Consider the following 14,254-nt stretch of genomic DNA (forward strand, 5'->3'; position numbering starts at 1 on the left):
AAATAGCCATGATGTGTACTAGGCAATGTTAACTGACACTCTGACAACGGCCAGTCCCTCAGCGATTAATCTTCTGTTGTCAGATTTGCAGGCTTTCTTTCCAACGGGCCACTAGATTTCTCTCACATGCTTTCCTTGTCTCTTTGTCTGTTTGTTAGGAATCACACTGTTTATTTTATACATGACAGCACTTTAACATATACAATGGCAAAGTGATAAAAAAGTTTACATGATTTTAGGTGAATTTCATCAGAATTATGTCCAGAAATTCTCATGTCTTTCTAGTACCATATCTCAGACAATTTAAAACTGTAACACATGTTTTACAGGAAGATACAAATTTCTTAAAAATAGGCTTTTTCAAAGGTGTATAAACTAAGCTCCATAATATCATGAGTTGACAGTCACACAATTAAACACAAACTTACCTGCCTGATGTCAATAGGAAAGAGGAAAAGTTTTTAGGGGACAACAGGTACAAAAGTAAAAAGGTTTGTACTTTTAACTCAACAGTTACATTTATAGACGTTCATCTATAAACATGTATACAAATATTCATATATAGTGATATAGATATAGACATGCATGCTTATTGTTGCCTTGTAGCAAAACTCCAATTGTTGGATTGTATATTAAACATTATATGTTTTTAAATAGATACAGATATAGATATATGGACACTGGTATATTCATTGCAATATTTCCTGTATTGTATTTGCATCACTATCCCATTATTGGTATCTTATGATAGATGTAGGTCAGGTGGCAGTAGTGACATGATGTCTCTTCCTGAACACATGCAAACCTCAAAGTACAACATCAGAACTTGCAAAACGGGTGTCAGTGGCCTGGAAGAATTCAGAACTGGTTATTATCTGAAAAACAGAATAATTATGAAGAGTGGTTGGAGGAGGTAAGAAATCGAACATCTTTCGTAATATTCCTGAAACAAAAGTTTAAAAATATACTATTTATACACAATTGCAAAGCCAGCTTAAGAGCCCAGAACCAATGTTTTTTATTTATTTTGGAGTTTCTTTAAGGAATACTTCGTCACCAATGTTCTTGATGGCACAGAGCATACTATTACATGGAAAAATCTGTATGTGGCATATTTTACTGAGGCAAATTTTGTTAATCAGAGCATGGCTGCAGTGAGCAGAAGAGATGTCATATCTTGTCATTTTCCCGTTGCAACTACTTATGAGTTTAGTGTAGCAAAATCATTTTACTGGTTGGGAATTTATCATGCAATGGTCAACTTCAGGTAATTTTCTCTGGAGCTCTCACAGGAGGCTGAGTTTTCTCTTACGGAAGTGGATAATTAAGTTCCTTTGTTTCTTGTTTAATTGTAAACTCATCACTCAATACGTATAGATTTCTTCCAGTAACACTTTAGACAGTGAGGCCTTTGTCATTAACAATATTTGCGTGAGTGTTACTTTCTGGATCTAAGGCTGTGCACTGATGCGCTGTCACCCACTCTGCAGCTCTATAACCTGCTGATGAGCTGTTCTTTGAAATGAACCAGTATTTTTCACTATTAGCTGTTCAGCTTTGTAGTAGTTTCTGTTACATTTTCTTGCAGGTAAACAGGGCCATCTGTCTGAATTAAATCTGATTTACCTATGGTACTGATCCTAAGGCACTCATTTTTATTTTTGTGCTTTCATCTCTCTGAAACTGAGATGTATCTCACATCGATGATGCCTTACAATTGTTGTCAAGGAGGAGGAAGTTGTGGTCAAAGTATTTGAAAATCTTCTAATGAGACAAGTGCAAGGAAGCACCAAGCCATTTTAGACTATGTGAAATATAATCCTTAAATTCTTATCAAACTCCTACATGCACATGGGTTATGAATGAAATCAGATAACAGATTATATTATGAAAAAACGTTGTTTTTGGATTTATAGCTATGTCTTTAGGAAACTCTTCACTGTTTGCTGTTTCTTGATTTATGAACGGATTAAATTATCTATATACTCCCTGCTATGAATGAGAATTTTGTTTAGACTTGCATCCTCTTTTCAATTTACTTCCCGAGCTTTCCTCCCACCTCAACTCCTAGTTTCTGTCATTTGTACTTCAGCTTTTACATTGTCAAGGTTGATTGCATTTACATTCTATTCCCTAACTGTAATTAAGACATCAAATCCTTAACTCTAGTTTAATTCTCCCTCTTCTCCCCCAAAACGCCAGTTAAATGTGTTTACATGATGATGGCAGTGTAAATATTATTCCCTGCAAATCCTTAGTAGAATATTACTATTATATTTCATTTTCCTTTTCCACTAGTAAGATTTTTGTGCCATTTAAAGAATATTAGTATCAGTTATTTTTCCTTGTACTTCGCCAGTGTTACTCCATACCATGCCAAATCAAACTTTGCCTTTCATGCACAGTGTTAATTTTCGTTGAAAATTTTGTTAGAGTTTCTGAATGCCATCCTTTATTCTTGGAAGAAATATGGCTCCTTCCTCACATCCCTGATAGCTTCCAGCCTCTTACTCATTCAAAGTTTGCTTCATTCCGTCCATTCTTCTTGAAGGTCCCTGTTTCAATTTGGTCCATTTTCTCTATACCATGATTTTTTTGCCCAACATTTAAAATTTTTTTCTTGAAATGTCTGGCAGTCTTTCTTATTCTTTGTTATTATTTTTCACTTGCATTATATGCCTTTATCATAACCTGAAGTTGTTACAAACTACTAACCATTACATTTTGTCTATAAAATCTTTTTCATCCCATCTGTCCCCCAGCACCGCCATTTTTTTCCTGGAGGCTTCTCTTTGAAATTCTGCTCTTTCCCTTCTCTGAATTATATGTTATTAAGTCTTTTCCAAAGTTGTAACTTCCTTTCACCTATTTCTGAACTGTATGTCCTTGTTTATTATAATGCATCTACAAGTAATTTTGCAAGAGAAGATATATTGGCAGTTAACTTCCTGATTTCTTCATGTTTAAAAAAAACTACATTCACCTTTAACTGATGGCGAGGGTGAGTATAAAACTGAAAGAATTTTTTCATGAATCTTTAAACATTTGTCCTCATTACTTTCTAGCAAACAATACTGCTGTTGAGAAGTGTGCTGCCAGTTTGATCCTTCTATTTTTTGGGTAGGTGACCTTTTTTCTTCCTTTGTCTAGGTTTTAGTACCTTGTATTTATTCTTTGGGTTTAGAAATTTTACAGAGATTTTTAAGTGTGTTGATTTTTTTTAAAGATACTACTTACTATGGGTAATTTTAATGAGAAGATTCCTATTTTCCTTTAACTGAGTCATATTTCCTATTATTGTTATTATTTTAAAAATATAATTCTTTATATTATCTATTTTTAGAATTCCAAGTATCAACTACTGAACCCATTGGATTACATTTTCTTTAATATTTTTATGTATTTTTTGTTCTGCATTCTTAGATATTTTTCTTTGACTTGATCATTGAACAAGTCCTATGAACATTATTTTTGTAATTATAATCTTGAGTTACTCAGAGCCCTTTCTTATTTTCTGTTTGCTCTTTTCCTGTTACTTTATGAGTGCATTAATTATGCAATTTTAAAAAACGCTAATATTTTAAAATTGTTTTCAACCAAAATATTTTGTACATATTTTCTTCCTTTTTCATCTGTTATCTCTCACTCTTTACACTTTGAATGTGCTCTGCCATGCTCAGGATTTAAACAAATGCGGTTCGTTTTTTCTATTCATACATAGGGAAGAGTCAGTAACCCCGAGATTTATGAATATGGATCCTTGTTGAATGGCCGATTTGAGATATAGGCTACTTGGGTGACTCCACCAGTATCTTGAATAGCAAAGCCTATATTACCTGTCCTAATTCTCCCCCAGATAGCTCTTCAATTTGTTTAGGGAAGAATGTTTTTCCCTTTTTTAACCTGCAGTGCAAACAGCAATCTGTAATTTGGTTTTTCCTGGTGGTAGAGGGAAAGTAAAAGCTCCATTGAGGACTGTCAATTAATCATCCTGTTCTTCACACCACTTTTCCCTCTCATTTCCCTCTCATTCTCATGGATTTCCAACTTTCAGATCTTTCCAAGGTATGGCTAGCAAGGTCTGCACATGCCTTGGCTGTTGTCCTCTCTGTGAGTGTCCTGGAAAGTCACTTTTCCACTCTGTTTTTTGATCAGTATTGATTTACTTTTTAAAATTGCAGTAAAAAGTTTGAAATCTCTTGTCCCAGCTGGCCCTCTTACATTTTCCTCATTACGCTGAGCTTATGCCTCTCTATTCCTTTCTATCATTGCACTAAGTCCTAAGAAGGTAAAAGCTAATACCATCTTGAATCACAGTACCAATGTTATAATTAAAAATACCTCAATTGATTACATAAAACATGTAACATATGTTATTAAATCAGCTTTATTTTCTTTAATCCATATAATATCAAGTAAGAGGTAGAAATAAAACCAAAGACAGTCAAGAATTGTGGGTAAGGATATAGAGGACCTGGAGGTGATTTCTTTAGTAATGTGGAAATATATTTCACCTCTCAAAATTGTGTTTTACCACCTGTCAGTGAGATAAATAATAGAATTTACCTCATAGGGTTCTTGTAAAATACAAATTAAATTATAAACATAAAGAACTCAGTATTGGATTTTGTGCATGCTATGCATGCAGTAAATGGTAGCTATTTGTCTTACTAATATTATTAGTAAAGAAAAAAACAGAAAAAATGCCGCCTTATCTAGTTTATCACTTTTAGTTTTGCATACTTGCTTTAAGAGCTTGCCTAAATACAAAACAACTTTTTTCAGAGTTTATTCTATTATTAAACATATGTTGAACGATTCAGATTTTAAAAAGAGGTTAAGTGTGCATCATTGGGAGCTGTGTTACTAATGAGAAAATAAACCTACAGGCCTATACTCCAGTTTGTGGGAGAAGTACTGTTATATGTATGTGTATATGTATGTACACACACACACACAAACACAATGCTGTGGCAGAACAGATAAGGAGATAGATAACTGTCTCTAAAGGAGAGACCAGGTGAAAAGGTTTCAGCTTAGCAGTTACTGACTGGCTAGTCAGTAAGCAGGGTAGAGACACTCAAACAGAGAGAAAAGTGTGGTAAATTCATCAAATGTTAAAAATTTATTAATAAACTTATTCGGGGCATTTTGAGTTTAAATGGTATTAAAGGAAGAAGCTTAAGATGGCTAGAATAGAACTGAGGTGTTAACAATGGTCTGTCTCATTACTATACTTTCAAGTGAAGCTTGAAAGGATTCAAAGGGGGAATATTCTTTTACACGAAGAGACATTGGTATTGATAACATCACCAATTTGCCAATGTTTACATCTTCCTTTAGTATCTGTTACTTTCTAAGCTTTCTCCTCTATGATCTTCTCTTTATTTCCTTTGTTATCCCTTGGACATTAATGCATATTACTAATCAGCCAGACCCACAGGGGAAAGCCTGTTTCTGATCCCTGTACTAGACCAGCTGTCTAGAAGTAAAGACCATCATCTCATTCTATTCACATTCTTCAAATATTGTTAGCAGTTCTGTAACCTGACAGGCAAATGGTTTGGCAAAAAGTCAGATCCTGACACTAACCTTGTTAGGTGGCATGAGTATGCACAAAAAAGTAAAATAACTCCATTCCCAACTGGCTCTTGGGCATCCATATACATTGCAACAAATTGTTGTCATGTTGGCACTGCTGCTATGTCTAAACCTGTCATAGCACTGAAGAATTGGCAGCCTTGATTGTCTTTGAAGTCTTCGCTTCAAACAAAAAAAAAAAAATTAGAGTCAGTAATCCCTGTCTTAGTCTGGTCCAAAACAAAAACAAAGTTAAGTGGACTTCAAAGGAAAAAGCCAACTGTCCATCCATTGGAAAAAGAGATAGAAGAGAGCAATCATGTGGCATATATAAGAGTGAGGATGAGAGTTTAAAATGTCCAAATCAATTCAGCTCACTTAATCAGCCATGGGTGAAAAAAAAGAATCATTAAATTTAGTCAACTGTAATAATTTGGATCAAAGGCTGAAAATGACTAAACAGATCTTTTAGCCTGCTCTCAGAGTCAGCTGATCACTGATCTGAACAACAGTAAAGTCTATCAAAAAGTATTGCCAAGATTCAAATATCTTAGAATATATGAAATAGAAAAAACTTAACCTGTAGAGGTTTTCTGTATCAGGGCTGTTGAGTAGGTCCGGGCAGTTGGGAGCTAGAGGAAGTCTGCTACTCTAACCAGTTTGCAAATGCACCAGAAATAACCATGTTCCTCTTCAGAGTATTTGCCTGCTTCTGTTGTCCTTCTTCCAGAAAGCTTTCTGTTTCTCTCTATTCTCAGTTGATGGGAATATTTCATTTAAATTAAAAAACAAAATAGAGGTGGCTTATCAGCAACTCATGCTGACTGATGGAGGTGTTTAAGATGATATCAGAGAGATTGATATGAAGCCTAATCTATTAACTGTTTTAGTTAATGATCAGGGAGAGAGTAAAAGTGTTATACATTTCTCAGTGTTACTAAATTGTATGCTGTTAAACCACAAAAGAAGATAAAAAATAATAAAAGTAGATATAGACAAATGATAAAAATGTAAGAGAAAAATTTTAATTGAAGTATGGTTTATTTACAAGGTTGTGTTAGTTTCTGGGTACAGCATAGTGATTCAGCTATATGTATATATTCTTTTTCATTATAGGTTATTACAAGTTATTGAGTATATTTCTCTGTGCTATATAGTAGGACCTTGCTGTTTAGCTATTCTGTATCTGCTAATTTGTATTTAGCTAATTTCTATCTGCTAATTCTGCTCATCCCAAACTACCAATTTATTCCTCCCCAATTCCTTTCCCCTTTGGTACCCATAAGTTTGTTTTCTGTCTGTGATTCTGTTTCTGTGTTGTAAATAAATTCATTTGTGTTGTCTTTTAGATTCCACATATAAGCGATATCATATGGTATTTGTCTTTCTCTGACTTACTTCACTTAGTATGATAATCTCTAGGTCCATCCATATTGCTGCAAATAGCATTATTTTATTCTTTTTTATAGCTAAGTAGTATTCCATTGCATATATATATATATATACACACACACACACACACACACATACACCACAACTTCTTAGTCCAGTCATCTATCGATGGACATATTTAGGGTTGCTTCCGTGTCTTGGCTATTGTAAATAGTGCTGCTGTGAACATTGAGGTGTATGTACCTTTTGAATTGTAGTTTTCTCTGGATACTACCCAAGAGTGGGATTGCTGGATCATATAGTAACTCTATTTTTAGTTTTTTAAGGAATCTCCTTACTGTTTTCCATGGGGCTGCACCAGATTACATTCCCACCACCAGTATTGAAGAAAAACTCACAAATGATTGCCCTGTTAAAATACTGATTCTAAAATTCTGCAATAGCCCTTTGTTTTATAAAATGGTAGTGTGATAGCAGAAGTCAATAATTAAGTAAGATTCTAAGAAAAAAATTGCATAATTTGTATTTGTTATTTGAACTTCTGTCACTCTATGTTGTTTCATGTGGCCATTTACATACCTTTAATATCCTAGTGGTGAATTAATCCTATTGTTTCCGTGATTTTTTTTTTGTGACACTTTACAGTTCTGGAAGAGTTCAGGTAGTTTTCTAAAATGTATTTTAAGTTCAAATGTGAATCAAACTCACTGGAATAGGTTATTACATATGTTTAAAAATAATGTCAATTTGGCTCTAAAAATAATTTGTTTGGAAACTAATTTTACTTTTTTATGTGAGGTGACTTGAAAACAGGAAGCTATTGGCAAATTAAACATTTCATTATGTTGAACAATGTGTGGTTGAATAGTTTGAAAAAGACCTACCAGCAAATTGGGTTCAGATATCAAGGTTGGGGGCTTGTGTACTCTGATGGACAACTTACGTTCAGAAGCATTTTGGAGTAGAAGAATGGAAAATTTGGCTTTCCAATCTGTTAGTACAAACTTAGAAACTGAAACGGTCAGTTTTCTTTGAGAGAAGTTCTGGAGGAGCAAAGTTCCCTTGTGAAGCATAATCTGTAAGGGAAAAGAAGACAGTTTGTTCTGAAGTATGAAATGATTTGGAAGGCTTTGGCAAAAAATACAAGAAAAGAAATAAGCAAGAGGCATAGCCAATGTTCAATATCAAATTTAGGTATGCTGGGCTATAGATTGTTTGTGAATGCAGAGAGAATAAAAAGTAAAAGCATTTAAGCGAACAAAATGTAACCAGTGAATAAAGATATTGTGAGAATGGTACAACAGAATAACAAGATTTTCTGTAAGGAAAAATAACTGTACTAAAACAGTGGAGCTGAGTTACATATTATCAGTCTTAAAAATAAACATTTTATAATAGTTTGCAAGAACAAATGGGGCCCTCAGAAGTAGATGGCCAAGACTTAAATATACTTCTAAGAAATGTTCTTTATTGCCTATGTCTTAAAAAATCCATCCTGAGAGACAGGAGGATCTATGACTTAAACATGGATGTGATGCTTTGGAACTAAATTCCAGTGGTGAATAGATATGAATTGATTGTGTCCTGAAAGGATTTTACAGCATCACAAATCCCACATATGTTATGGTATATACGTCTCTCTGTTCCCTTGCAAATCTTATCATTCAGAGTTCAGTACTCATTACTCAAGGGCTAGTGTGAAAGAAATAATTGGATTTGGGTATAAAAAACAGAAAATTCAAAGAAAAGTTAATATACTTGTGTTCTTGGAAAACTTTATTTCATTCTTTTAACAGTAATCAGTGTGGAGCCAAATAATTAAGAAAATTTTGTTTCTGGTTGCATTTGCAACAACTCTGGAAAGTGAATGAGTAGAAACTTTCACTTAAAAAATGTCAGTGTGTGTGTGTATGTCTATTTTGGATAAGGAATTTAAAAGGCAATAAATTTAATAGCATGTGGTAATTTGGACGTGAAATGGTTGCTTACTTTTAAAAATCTATTCAACCAATCAACATGTACAACCATAGTAATTTTCATTAATGGCAATATAGAATTCAGAATGAGGCAAGAATGGCGTGTTTCAGAGCAATTTGGAGGAAGAATGTATGTTCTTTATTAAAATATATTTTAAAAGTAGTTCGATTATCATTTGATTAGATTTTCCCGTAAGTAACCAGACGCTGTCTTAACTGTCATCACATCCTGTCCGCTCCATCTCCTTCAGTCATAAGGTATATGGGGATTCAGTTTTTATCCAAATCAGTTTCTTCAACTGGGTTTAGCATACTGCAATTAAATCTTTCATCTTGACTATTAAAAATGGAAGGATTATTTCCCTTCTATCATCACCCTGTAGCTGTCTTTAAAATCTACCTATTTGGATTCAAATATATGCCCTTCGTTCATTTGGTAAATATTTAATAAGAAACTACACTTTACAGGGTATTCTTTTAAGCAAAATCAAGGAGACAGTGGCAAGTACACATGTTCATGCATTATTTAGTTAGAATTTCTTTACTTAAAAGTTTCCCACAAGTCATTGAATAGTTTTCCAGTGCATCTTTATTCAAAATTTATTCTGTACACTTACTTTCTCAAAGAAAAGACCAAAATATGATCTAGTGGATTCACAAACCTCTAAACTTAGTTTTGTTCTGTATTGTTTTGCTTTTTATTGACATCTGTGATTTTCTGAACATTTGTGGATTCTGGATACAAAGACTTAAAAGTTATTGGTAGAGGGAAGTATTTTTCCCTCATAAACAATCACTCTGGCTTTTCAAGGAATGCGTTTTTATGACCATGCCTTTCCTAAGACTCTCATAATTATTCACTATGACAGCATTTTTTTCCTACATTTTAAATGTGTGAAATTTGGGGACACACTTTGTAGATAAAACATCTACTGACTTCTTTAAGAAGGCTAAACGAAGGAGGGAGAATTTCCATGTGAGAAAAATGGCTGAATCTTACAATTTTATTTCCCTAAGAATTCCTTTTTTTTGAAAAATCTCACATTCATCTCACTGTTATAACCAGTTGTAAGAATATCCACGGGTTCTATTACATAAAACATCCCAGATCGTCCAAAGTTATCATTGAGGGATAGGAAGCTAAGACTGAAGTTTTCCTTTTGTTACCAATGTTTGAAAATCAGTGTTCAATTTTATTAATGAGCCAGTGAATTTCCTCACATAGTTCCTCTTTAATTGGAAGCCAAATACTGAGATTCAGGCAGCAGTAGAATGATCCAAATTGAGAGGCTAGAATAAGGAATCATATAAAGGAGCCTCTGTCTTTTGGCGTTGACAGGCTTCTTAATTTTAGCTATTCCAGTGGGCATATAGTGGTATCTCTTTGTGGTTTTTATTTGCATTTCCCTGATGACTAATAGAGTTGAGCATTTATGTACATGGTTAGGGTTTTTTCATGTGTCTTCTTTTGTGAAGTATTTGTTCAAGTCTTTTGCCAATTTTTAATTGGGTCTTTTGTCTTTTATTTTGGATTATAAGTTATTTATATATTTTGGATAAAAGTCCTTTTGTCTGATGTATGCATTGAAAATCTCTCTTCAAATCTGTGGTTTACCTCTTCATTTTCTTAACTGTCTTGCAAAAGGCAGAAGTTTTAATTTTGGTGAAGAACAATTTGTGTCATAAAACTATGCAGATTTTTTTCTTACATTTTTTTCTGGAAGTTTTACATTTTAAGATTATGATCTGACTCCAGAAGCTTTGAAGGTGGAGAAAAATGTTCCTGCTATGAATCATTTGTCTCTTAGACTTACTTTTCAATTATGCAGCATATTGATTTTTTCTTTTTTCTAGTTACTTTTAAGAAAATTACAAGAGATCCTTTTATGACATACTATCATTTGCCACTCTGAATGGAAAATGTGATGCTTTTTAGGAAGTTTTATTTATTTTTAGAATTAGAGCATCCTGATTTTTTAAATATTTCTTAATCCTTAAATCAATTTAATTTTTTTGTATATAAAATTTTTTTATTGAAATACAGTTTACAATGTGTCAATTTCTGCTGTATAGCATAATGCTTCAGTCATATATGAACATACATATATTTGTTTTCATATTCTTTTTCACCATAAGTTACTACAAGATATTGAATATATTTCCCTGTGCTATACAGTCAGTATGAGCTTGTTTTTTTTTATCTATTATACGTATATATTAGTATCTGAAAATCTCTAGAACATCCTGATTATAATTAAACTGTGGTCATTTTGTTTATAGAAATGATTCACTTCATTAACAGTCTCAAATTTATTAGCATAATCTTTCATTAAATATCTTATATTTTACTCCATTAAGTATATACTAATATATAACCTTCCTCTATTCCAAATTTTTATGTTTTTGCATATTTTTAGATTTAAATACTGCTTCTCTCATATACATATATGTATAAATATCATATATAAAAGCACTAGCCCCTATACTTATTTACCACTTCAACTGTTTTTCACATACAATCTAAATAGAAAAATAAGGTAGCTTTTGCAGATGCACGAAGAGTAAATCACCTACCATTTTTATATATCTCATGTATGGAGACATATATGTAAAAAATATCTTGGCTTTCAACTTAAGTATCATTTTCATGTTGAAAAAGAATACCATTTATTTTCCAGGAAATATACTTTTTATCATTCTTTCAATTCAAGTGTTAGCATTGAAATAAATCTCACCAAATAAGTAGAGTGAAATTGGCATAATTTAATATGATGTAGAGTAAACAGAAGTTAAGAATCAATAAGTGGCTCAGTTTGAGATCTCATCACTAAGTGATTTGTGATACACTTCTTTTTCTTCAGTCTACATCAGGTAATGGGATTTTATAGATTCTTGAGAAAACGATGAGTGTCCTGAGAGGTTTGAATGTATTTGTTTCTAATACATTGTTTAGAAATTAGCTTATTCTGAACAAAATCATTTCTTGAAAGTAGAACATGTCTTGATGGCTGGAAAATGATTGGTAACTTTAGATTTTATATTGTGGACCTTACTGTTAGAAAAGAATGATACAGCTTTTCATGATGAATATTAATAAGGCAGAACAGCATGCCTAAATAAAAACATCAGGTAACTTAAATAGTTTTTTTTAATCTGTGATTTTTGCCTACTGCTTCATTTAAAATTTCTTAAAGGTGCTTTGAATATCTTTCCATATCAATTATTTTTGACATATGTTTTTCAGGTCCACACATGCTTGTCATTTCTCAGTATTCTCTTTTATTTCCTTTTAGTATGTGTTTGTGAATCCATTGAAAATATGAAATGCAGTAAAATTTGTTTTATATTGTGGTGAAAAGAAAATATTTTAGTTTTCTGAGTTTTCAGAGTCTAATATATTCAATTTAAATTCTAAGTAGAAGAGCTTCATAATAAGAAGATGGCAAAAGTAAATTTTTTGAATCTCCATAATTTCTATTTTCACTCTCAAAAACATGGTATTTGAGTTCATAAAACAGCAAAAACAAAACTAACCATAATCAAAAAATTAAATTACATAGATAACATTCAAAAAACGAAGTGACAAAATAAACTCCCAAATAATAGTCTTTGGAGCCAAACTGCTAATAGCAGTAAGACCCAACTGTTGTATGAACAGTTGTGTAGGAGGAAGTGGGAAGAGCAAAGGGAGATTCGATGATCTTGAGAGACAATCTAACAACTAAGTCACAACCAATTATCTTCCCCAAATTGAGGGGTTCTCGCTCAGTGTGGAAAGTGTAGGGGAATCAATATGGGAATAGCAAACTGTATAGCAGTGCAGGCTCCAATTCACAGGTGACTGTAAAGAGAATACAAAAAGGTTGGACAAAGCCAAGTGGTATGGTTCCAATTGATTTTTGGAAACTAATAACGTAAGCTTGCTTCCCAGACAAACTACATATAGAAGAGAAATTGCTGGGAGTAGAATCTAAATTGAATAAAAGAGATATTATGGGCAGAAGACAATGAAGAGCCGGATAATAGAGGGTGCATGGAAGAAAGATGAGAAGATCTCAGAAGGCAAAAGACCCTATTGCATGATAGCTATGAAGGTAGCCAAGCTATTACTGATAGCTTTTAATATTCAGAAGAATAATCACGAGAGCTAACCTAAATTTTTCTCTCCGACAGCACTCCAAAAAGAGCTCATCTCATATCAAACATAAAGGGATTTTGTTTGAATCCTACAAAAATTCATTATAAACAGTGATAACAATGAGAAAAGACTGGTTTATAGACTATGAAACTATAAAAGAACTACATGCACCCCAAAAGATGAAAATTTTAACATAGTACATTATCATGTAAAATTCAAGATGATAGACATAATGAAAAAAAGCATAATTTATAATTAGTTAAATTCTGAAGTGATATGATAAAATATAAAATTAGTTCTAAGGAGAGCTAATAGAGCTCTGAAGAAAATTAAAAATCAGAGCAAAACTATTTCAGAAATAAAGACTGAACTAGTGAAACACTAGAACAAACATGTCAAAAAATAAATAGAAGATTGAGTGGAGGAAATATCTTTTTATTTAATCAAAATGAGTTAGATAAATAGATAAAAGGATTTGAAAGTGGATAAGATAATATATATCTTTATCTATTTATATATCTGTACATATATCTGTTCCCACATTTGTGTAATAGAAGTCTGAATAGAACCAAAACCCAGGAAATATACAAATTTTACAATATTAAAAATTATAAATCATTAAATAAACTTACATACGGAAGACTTAAACTTACGTTTTGAAATGTCACACTGTATAGTGTATTCCGAGGAGCCAACACCAGAAAAATTTTAAAGAAAAATAAAATAGACAAAATGAACAAGTCACCTATAAAGGAAGGAAAATCAGATTCACATCAGACTTTTAAGAGCAGAAATTTCCCCAGAAGACATTTGTAGATACTGAGGTATCTACAAAAAGAAGAACATTCAAATATAAAGACGTATATGACATACAGTGAACATGCATGACACTAGGGAATATTATTCTCAGGAGCCCATACTGAGGAATCTACTTTTGGCAAATCAATTTAGACAACCAAAGACTGGAAAGGTATTAACATAATGACATCTAGTAAACAGTCAATATACTTTTTTCTTGTAAGTGAAATAAAATGATGTATATGTGAAGATCATGTGTAATAATATGTATTCTGGTAATATATACACTGTATAATACAGGTTGCACAACATGTATTCTAGACTTACTATAATAGTATATGCTCTGATAGTGTGTATTCAACATAACTTT

Source organism: Vicugna pacos, chromosome 15 (assembly GCF_048564905.1).
Source record: "Vicugna pacos chromosome 15, VicPac4, whole genome shotgun sequence".
NCBI lineage: Eukaryota > Metazoa > Chordata > Mammalia > Artiodactyla > Camelidae > Vicugna > Vicugna pacos.